Genomic DNA, 10,330 nt, shown 5'->3' with positions numbered 1-10,330 from the left:
AATATATACTAAACAGCAACACAACAGCATAAGAAAGTGTGAAACTCACTGTTAATAGTAAAAATACATATATATTATTAACAAATGCCAAATATTGTATTTAGTAATCATGGTAGCTAAATCAATTTTACTTCTAGTAAAAAAGTTAAAAGACAAAATGATTACAAAGGTCTATAAATAAAATTATGTTTAGAAATCCACAATATGAATAGATGCAAATTGTGACAGCAATAACATAAAGTGTGTGGCAGGAGACAAAGTGCAGAGTTATTGTTAATGAAATACAATTAACAAAAAAATAATAAAATACAAAGGAAAACAGCAAGAGAGAAACAGTGGAAGAGAGAACTGCAAGACTCAGAGAAAACAATTAACAAAATGGTAATATTAAACCCTTCCCTATCAATAATTGCTTTAAATGTAAACAGATTTAACTCCCTGACAAAAGGGCATAAAGTGAATGAATGGATTTTTAAAAAAGACCCAAGTACATGCTTTGCACAAGAAACTCATGTTAGATTTAAAAATATACATTTGCAGAAAGCAAAAGGATGGAAAAAGATATTCTAGGCAAATAGTAACCAAAAGGGAGCAAGAGTAGTTGTATTTATGGCAGACAGAATACACTCTCAGTCAAAAACTGTCACAAAAGACAAAGCAAGGCATTTTATGATTAAGGATCAAACCACAAGGAAAATATAACAACATTGACAGAACTGAAGGGAGACATAGACAGCAATGCAATAATTGTAGGAAACTTAAAGAATGAACATACTGCCTAGACAGAAGATCATCAAGAAAATAGAAAGAAAATTCTGAACAACGTTATAGACCAAATAGACCTAAGAGGCAAATACATAAAATTTAACCTATTAGGAGTAGAACATACATTTTCCTCAAACACACATAAAGCTTTCTTTAAGATAGATCACGTTAGTATATTAAACAAACCTTAACAAATTTAACAAGTTGGAAATCATACAGCGCATCTTTTCCAACCACAATGGACTAAAACAAGAAATCTATAGCCAAAGAAAAACTGAAAAATTCACAAATATGAGAAAATTAAATAGCATATTCTTGAACAACCCTTGGGTCATAGAAATAAAAAAGGAGATAAGAACATACCTTAAAACAAACAACTATAAAACAAAACATACCAGACCTTATGGAATGCAGCAGAAGTTCTAAAAGTTTTGTTGCAATAAAACCTATATGAAAAGAAATAAGGCTTTCAAATAAACAACCTAACTTTACACCCCTAGGAACTAGAAAAACAAAAAACTAAGCACAAAATTAGCAGAAACAACAAAGACTGGAGCATAAATAAATGAAAAAGAGAGAATAGATAAAATAAAAAACCAATGAACAAAACTAAGTTTAAAAAATAATAATAATATTGGCAAACCTTTAGACTACCTTAAAAATAATGAATAAAGCTCAAATAAATAAAATCAAAAAAGAGGAAATATTGCAAGTGATGCCACAGAAATAAAATAATTATTAGTGACTACTATAAACAATTATATGCCAACAACTAAATAACTTTTCTAAATATGAAAGAAAATTCTTATGATGATATAACCTGCCGAGACCAAATCATGAAGGACTAGAAAGTCCTACAAGGAGATTTAATCAATTGAAACAACAAAGAAAAGTCCAGGACCAGATAGCTTCACTCATGAATTCTATCAAACATTTAAGGAATTAACAGCAATTCTCAAATCTTCCAAAAAATTGAAGATGAGAAAACACTTCCCAACTTATTTTATCATGCCAGAATTATCATCATACCAAAGTTACAAAAAGACAAGAAAACTAAGAGCAAGTATTCCTAATAAATTTAGATGCAGAAATTATCTACAAAATACTAGCAAACCAAATCAAACAGCACAGTAAAAGAATCACATACCATGACCAAATAGGATATAGCCCTGGAATGCTGCTATGGTTCAGCATGTGAAAATCAATCAGACTGGTATGCCACATTTACAGAATAGAGAATCAAACCACATGGTCGCAATAGATGCTGGGAAAATATTTGTTAAAATTCAACATTCTTTCATGATAAAAAACTGTCAACAAACTAAAATTAGAAGGAAAAAATTTCAAGATAATAAAGACCATATATGAAAAGCTGTAAGCTTTTCCATAGGCTTACTCAATGGTGAAAAACTAAAAGTTTTTCCTCTAAGATCAGGAACAAAGCAAGGATTCTCATTCTTATCACTTCTATTAAACATAGTATTGGCAGTCCCAGCCAAAGAAGGTAGGCAAGAAAAAGAAATAAAAGGCATTCAAGTAGGAAAGGAAGAAATGGTTTTATCCCTGCGTACTGATGCCATGATCTTATATATTGAAAATCCTAAAGATTTCACCAAACAACTATTAGAATTAATGAAAATTTTCAATAAATTTGCAAGATACAAATCAACATGCAAAAAATCATGTGAGTTAATATACATTAACAATGTTCTTTCTGAAAAGAATTAGGAAATCAATCCCATTTACAATAACACCAAAAAGAATAAAACACTTAGGAATAAACCTATCTAAGAAGGCAAAAAACTGATACATAGAAAACTATACAATCTAATGAGAGAAATTAATAAGAACACAAATAAGTGGAAAAGCTTCATATGCTCATAGAATGGAAGAATTAATGTCTTAAAATGTTTACACCAGCCGGGTGCGGTGGCTCACACTAATCCCAGCACTTCGAGAGGCCGAGGAGGGTGGATCATGAGGTCAGGAGTTCAAGACCAGCCTGGCCTAGATGGTAAAACCCCATCTCTACTAAAAATATAAAAATTAGCTGGGCACAGTGGCAGGCACCTATAATCCCAGCTACTCGGGAGGCTGAGGCAGGAGAATAATTTGAACCTGGGTGGCAGAGGTTGCAGTGAGCTGAGATCCCACCACTGTACTCCAGCCTGGGTGATAGAATGAGACTCTTTCTAAAAAAATAAATAATTAAATAAAAGTCTTGCAGGACTAAAAAGGAGCCAGCCCAAAATTTATGTGGAATCTCAAAGAACAAATCATTTTTGACTGAAGAATCAAAAACAATAGTGAGAAAGGAAAACGAATCTGGAGGCCTCACACTCCCTGATTTCAAAACATAACAAAGCTATAGTAAAGAAAATACTATGGTACTGATATAAAGACACACATACACATCTATGGAACAGAACTGAGGGTCCCAAAATAAATTCTCATACATATGACCAAATTATCTTTGACGAGGCTACAAAATGGGAAAAGACTAGTTTCTTCAAAATATGGTCCTGGGAAAACTGGATATCTACACATAAGAAAACTAAGTTAGACCCTTAACTTACACACCATACAGACATCAATTCAACATGGATTAAAGACCTAAATGTAAGACCTGAAACTACAAAACGCTTAGAAAAAGAACAGAGGAAAACCTCCATGACATTATATTTGGCAGTGATTTCTTGAATATGACATCAAAAGCACTAGCAACAAAAATGAAATGCATATAAATGGGAGTATATCTAACTTCAGAAAATACTGTGAAACAAAGGAAGCAATTAACAGAGTGAAAAGGCAACAGACGGAATGGTAAAAAATAATTTCAAACTATATATCTGATAAGAAGTCAATATTCAGAATATAGAAAGAACTCCTGCAACTCAAGAACAATAAGAGTAACTTGACCCATAAAATGGGCAAATTAGTTAAGTAGACATTTCTCCAAATAAGGTGTACAAATGGTCAAAAAGCATATGAAAAGGTGCTTGCTTAATACCATTAATCATTGGGGGAAAACAAATCAAAACCACAATGAGATATTGTATTACCAACATTAGGATAACCAGTGTATGTCTAAATTAAAAATAATAATAATAAGTACCTACAAGAATGTAGAGAAATTGGAAACCTTGTACATTGTTTGTGGAAATGTAAAATTGTTCCACTACTAGAAAAACAGTGGAAGTTCCTCAAGAAATTAAAATTATTAATAGAACTACCAAATGACTATCAGTGCCTCTTCTGGGTATTTATCCAGAAGAACTGAAGTCAGTATTTTGAAGACATATTAGGATTCTAATATGACAGATAAAAAGAATATAATAATAGTGATAGAACAGATAAAAAGATAAAAAGAATGATAGATAAAAGAAAAGTGGTGTATACATATATATATATACATATAATGAAATATTATTCACTCTTTAAAAAAGCATATGTGACAACATGGATGATCCTTGAGGACTTTATGCTAAGTGGAATAAGCGAGTCACAGAAATACAAATACTGCATCATTCCACTTATATGTGATATCTAAAACAGTCTAATAGAATCTAAGAGTGGATAGTGGTTGCCAGGAGCAGGGAGTGGGGCAAACTGGGAGTTATTATTTAACAGGCATAAACTTTCACTTAAAGAAAATGAGTAAGTTCTAGAGAGCTGTGACATAACATCAGTCCTGTAGTCAACAATACTATATAGTACACTTAAAAGTTTGTTAAGATCACAGATCTCACGTTAAAGTTCTTACCACAATAAAATAAAATTAATAATTAATAAAGCTTTTAAAAGATAACTGAAGGGTTGAGTGCGGTGACTCACTTCTGTAATCCTAGCACTTTGGGAAGCCGAAGCGGGTGGATTGCCTGAGCTCAGGATTTCGAGATCAGTCTGGGAAACACGGTGAAACTCCATCTCTACTAAAAATACAAAAAATTAACCGGGCATGGCAGCATCTGCCTGTAATCCCAGTCACCCAGGAGAATCGCTTGAACCTGGGAGGCAGAGGTTGCAGTAAGCCAGGATCCTGCCACTTCACTCCAGCCTGGGTGACAGAGTAGACTCCACCTCCAATAAATAAATAAATGAATAAAAAGATATTCCAGGCTCATGGATTGGATGAATTAATATTGTTAAATGTCCATACTACACAAAGCAATTTACAGATTTAATGCAATCCCTATCAAAATACCGGTGACATTCTTCACAGAAATAAAAATAAATCCTAAAAGTCATATGAAACTACAAGTCATAGAGTAGCCAACCCATCCTGAGCAAAAAAAACAAAGCTGAAGGAATCACAGTACCTGACTTCAAGTTATACTACAGAGCTATAGCAACCAAAACAGGATGGTACTGGCATAAAATCAGACACAAAGACCAGTGGAACAAAATAGAGAGCTCAGAATTAAATCCACACATCTACAGTGAACTCATTTCTGACAAAGGTGCCAAGAACATATGTTGAAAAGGAGAGTCTCTTTAATAAAGAGTGCTAGGAAAACGAGATATCCATATGAAAAAGAATAAAACTGTTCATCTATAATTTTATTCCATTGTGGTCAGAGAAGATATTTGATATAATTTCTACTATTTTGAATTTTTAAGAATTGTTTTGTGACCTCACATTTGGTCTATCCCTGAGAATTATCCATATGGGATAGAAGAATGTATATTCTGTAGGCATCAGATAAAATATTAAACAAATATCTATTAGGTCTGCTTGGTCTGTAGTGCAGGTTACATCTGATGTTTGTTAGTTGATCTTCTGTCTGAATAATCCTTCTAATGCTGAAAGTGGGGTGGTGCAGTCTCTGGATATTATTACATTGAGGCGTAGCTCTCTCTTTAGCTCTAATAGTTGTTTGATATATCTGCATGCTTCAGGGTTTGGTGCATATGTGCCTACAATTTTTATATCCTCTTGCTGAACTGATCCATTTATTAGTATATAATAATCTTCTTTGTCTTTTTTGTACCTTTGTCTTGAAATATATTTTTTATTATACTTTAAGTTCCGGGATATATGTACAGAACACGCAGGTTTGTTACACGTGCCATGGTGGTTTGCTGCATCCATCAACCCGTCATCTACATTAGGTATTTCTCCCTGACTTATTCCCCCACCCCATGACAGGCCCCTGTGTGTGATATTCCCCGCCCTGTGTCCACATATTCTCATTGTTCAACTCCCACTTATGAGTGAGAACATGCAGTGTTTGGTTTTCTGTTCTGTGTTACTTTGCTGAGAATGATGGTTTCCAGCTTCATCTGTGTCACTGCAAAGGATATGAACTCATCATTTTTATGGCTGCATAGTATTCCATGGTGTATATGTGCCACATTTTCTTTATCCAGTCTAACATTGATGGACATTTGGGTTGGTTCCAAGTCTTTGCTGTTGTGAATAGTGCTGCAATAAACTAAGTGTGCATGTGTCTTCATAGCAGAATGATTTATAATCCTTTGGATATATACCCAGTAAAGGGATTGCTGGGTCAAATGTTATTTCTACTTCTAGATCCTTGAGGAATCGCCACACTGTCTTCAACAATGGTTGAACTAATTTGCACTCCCACCAACAGTGTAAAAGCATTCCTATTTCTCCACATCCTCTCCAGCATCTGTCATTTCCTGACTTTTTAATGATCGCCATTCTAACTGGCATGAGATGGTATCACATTGTGGTTTGATTTGCATTTCTCTAATGACTGGTGATGATGAGATTTTTTTTGTATGTTGGTTGGAAGCATGAATATCTTCTTTTGTGAAGTGTCTGTTCATATCCTTCACCCACTTTTTGATAGGGTTGTTTTTTTCTTGTAAATTTGTTTAAGTTCCTTATAGATTCTCGGTATTAGCCCTTTGTCAGATGGATAGATTGCAAAAATTTTCTTCCATTCTGTAGGTTGCCTGTTCACTCTGATGATAGTTTCTTTTGCTGTGCAGAAGCTGTTTAATTTAATTAGATCCCATTTGGCTTTTGTTGCCATTGTTTTTGGTGTTTTAATCATGAAGTTTTTACCCATGTCTGTGTCCTGGATGACATTGCCTAGGTTTTCTTCTAGGGTTTTTATGGTTTTAGGTCTTACATTTGAGTCTTTAATTCATCTTGAGTTAATTTTTGTACAAGGTGTAAGGAAGGGGTCCAGTTTCAGTTTTCTGTATCTGGCTAGCCAGTTTTCCCAACACCATTTATTAAATACTGAATCCTTTCCCCATTGCTTGTTTTTGTCAGGTTTGTCAAAGATCAGATGGTTGTAGGTGTGTTGCATTATTTCTGAGGCCTCCATCCTGTTCCATTGATCTATATATCTTTTTTGGTACCAGTACCATGCTATTTTGGTTACTATAGCCTTGTAGTATAGTTTAAAGTCAGGCAGCATGTTGCCTCCAGCTTTGTTCTTTTTGCTTAGGATTGTCTTGGCTATACAGGCTCTTTTTTGATTCCATATGAAATTTAAAGTAGATTTTTCTAATTATGTGAAGAAAGTCAACGGTAGTTTGATGTGGATAGCATTGAATCTGTAAATTACTTTGGGCAGTATAGCCATTTTCACAATACTGCTTCTTCCTATCTATGAACATGGAATGTTTTTCCATTTGTTTGTATCCTCTCTTATTTCCTTGAGCAGGGGTTTGCAGTTCTCCTTGAAGTGGTCCTTCACATCCCTTGTAAGTTGTATTCCTAGGTATTTTATTCTCATTGTAGCCATTATGAATGAGAGTTCACTCATGATTTGGCTCTCTGTTTGTCTACTATTGGTGTATAGGAATGCTTGTGATTTTTGCACATTGATTTTGTATCCTGAGATTTTGCTGAAGTTGCTTATCAGCTTAAGATGATTTGGGGCTAAGACAATGTGGTTTTCAAAATATACAATCATGTCATCTGCAAACAGAGACAATTTGATTCCTCTCTTCCTTTCTGAATACCCTTTATTTCTTTCTCTTGCCTGATTGCCCTGGCCGGAACTTCCAATATTACGTTGAATAGGAGTGTTGAAGGAGGGCATACTTGCCTTGTGCTGGTTTTCAAAGGGAATGCTTCCAGCTTTTGCCCATTCAGTATGATATTGGCTGTGGGTTTGTCATAAAGTGTTCATTATTTTGAGATACATTCCATCAACTCCTAGTTACTGAGAGTTTTTAGCATGAAGAGGTGTTAATTTTTATCAAAGGCCTTTTCTGCATCTATTAAGATAATCATGTGGTTTTTGTCATTGGTTCTGTTTATGTGATAGATTACATTTATTGCTTTGTATATGTTGAATCAGTCTTGCATCCCAGGGATGAAGCCAACTTGATTGTGGTGGATAATCTTTTTTTTTTTTTTTTTTTTTTGAGATGGAGTCTCACTCTGTTGCCCAAACTGGAGTACAATGGTACAATCTCAGCTCACTGCAACCTCTGCTGCCTAGGTTCAAGAAATTCTCCTCCCTTAATCACCTGACTAGCTGGGATTACAGGTGCCTGCCGCTGTGCTCAGCTAATTTTCATAGTTTTTGTAGAGGCAGGGTTTCCCCATCTTGGTCAGGCTAGTCTTTTTTTTTTTTTTTTTTTTGAAGCTCCAAATCAACAGGTCTTTTATTGCATCATTTAAATATCACAAGTAGGTCTTCAGAGTCATCTGGCATCTTCTTTCTGTAGCTGGATAACTCTTAGATCTTATTCATCAGCCTGCTGAACAGTTCCTTTTTCAGAGACATAGATACCATCCAAAAATTTCCTGATATCCTTGTTTTTAACTGTTGTGGCTTGCTGAATCAAAGCCGCTGAATTTGAAACAAGTTCAATGTCATTTCCTTCAAGGATTAATTCATGTTTCTGGGCTTGAGATACTGAACAAGCAACACCTGGTCTCATCCGAACCCTGCGGATATATTTTTCACCCAAGAAATTTCGGATTTCAACAAGAGACCCATTCTCCTGGATAACGACGTTGATGGGGAAGTGAGCATACACAGACCTCATCTTTTTTTTTTTTTTTTTTTTTTTAAGCAGGAATCTAGGAATCTCCCCCTTTTATTTTACAGACAAGAAACTGATGATCAATGCACTTTAAGTGACTTGCTTAAGTTTACACAATTAGTAAGTGGACAAATCAGTTGTGAAACCCATTTCTAGCCAGTTCTTATTTCAATGTCCTGGCTTCCATGTCCTGCTGATGTCTATCACATAAATGAATACAGTTCTTCCATACCAACGCATCTCTTTTCACAGCAGAATGTTCAATCCTGTGGCACAATGATAAGACAAAGAAGTAAAGCAGCTAATCAGCCCAAATTCATTCCTCCAGGACAGACAACTATTTCCTAGGAAACCAAACCTGGGCAATTTTCTCAAACATCAAAAGGAACAAATAGATGACATTTAGTTATTAGAGGCTATTCAGGAAGGAAGCCAAAATTATTCATTAAGGTCTTAAAAAACATCCTTCTATTGAACCACCAAATCAAAAAGCATTAATATTATATAATACTCATACTGGGCTTTATTCAGTGGTAAAACCCTAACATCAAGAGAAAAATAGATTTAAGTGGAAAATAATTAAATAGTGAATGTTTAATAATGCTCTAATGTCCCTAACTTGAAAGTATTGTTTTCTAAGTAAATAGTCAAGTTAACCCTCAACTAAAAATAAAGTTTGCCTTGCACAGACCTCATCTTATAACGAAGCCCAGTGTAACACCCTTGATCATGTTCTGTACATGACTACAAATAGTCCGAACGGTAGCCAGTTCCTTTCTGTTACCCCACCATTTGTCAACCCGAAGCCTCTTTTTTTTCTTTCCAAGAAGACTGAGTTCTACATTGATGTGATTGAAGTCCCTCCGCAGGGTTCCTCTGGGGCCCTTCACGATAACTGTGCGTCCCTTCAGAGTAATGTCGACATTTTCTGGAATGTCGATAGTCTGATTGCTGAGAATGGTCTTCATTCTTACAGTAGACGCAGCAAAGAAAGCGGTCAGGCTAGTCTTGAACTCCTGGCTTCGTAATCCACCTGTCTCAGTGTTCCAAAGTACTGGGATTACAGGTGAGAGCCACCACGCCTGGCCCTGGATAAGCTTTTTGATGAACTGCTGCTTTTGGTTTGCCAGTATTTTATTGAGGATATTCACATCAATGTTCATCAGGTATATTGGCCTTAAATTTTCTTTTTTTGTTGTGTCTCTGCCAGGTTTTGGTATCAGGATGATGTTGGCCTCATAAAATGAGTTATGTAGGAGTCCCTCTTTTTCTATTGTGTGGAATAGTTTCAGAAGGAATGGTACCAGATCCTCTTTGTACCTCTGGTAGAATTCGGCTGTGAAGCCATCTGGTCCTGGGCTTTTTTTGGTTTGTAGGCTACTAATTACTGCCTCAATTTCAGAACTTGTTATTGGTCTATTCAGGGATTAGACTTCTTTCTGGTTTAGTCTTGGGAGGGTGTATGTGTCCAGGAATTTATCCATTTCTTCTAGAGGTTTTAGTTTATAGTATTCTCTGATGGTAATTTGTATTTCTGTGGGATCAGTGGTGATACCCCCTTTATCATTTTTTATTGTGTCTT

General features: G+C 35.2%; 1 pseudogene across 1 annotated transcript; it reads right to left on the bottom strand.

Annotated features, from left to right (window-relative positions):
• Positions 1-8,321: 8,321 nt before the first annotated feature.
• On the bottom strand, positions 8,322-9,739 carry LOC111540647 (annotated as a pseudogene). Its single transcript, XR_002731041.1, has 2 exons — positions 9,444-9,739; positions 8,322-8,751 (listed from the first exon to the last, which is right to left on the bottom strand). The product of XR_002731041.1 is annotated as a 60S ribosomal protein L9 pseudogene (transcript).
• Between the last annotated feature and the right edge of the window lie 591 nt (positions 9,740-10,330).

The sequence above is a fragment of the Piliocolobus tephrosceles genome, chromosome 10, assembly GCF_002776525.5.
Source record: "Piliocolobus tephrosceles isolate RC106 chromosome 10, ASM277652v3, whole genome shotgun sequence".
NCBI classification, from domain to species: Eukaryota; Metazoa; Chordata; class Mammalia; order Primates; family Cercopithecidae; genus Piliocolobus; species Piliocolobus tephrosceles.
This window is presented reverse-complemented; position numbering and strand designations above follow the sequence as displayed.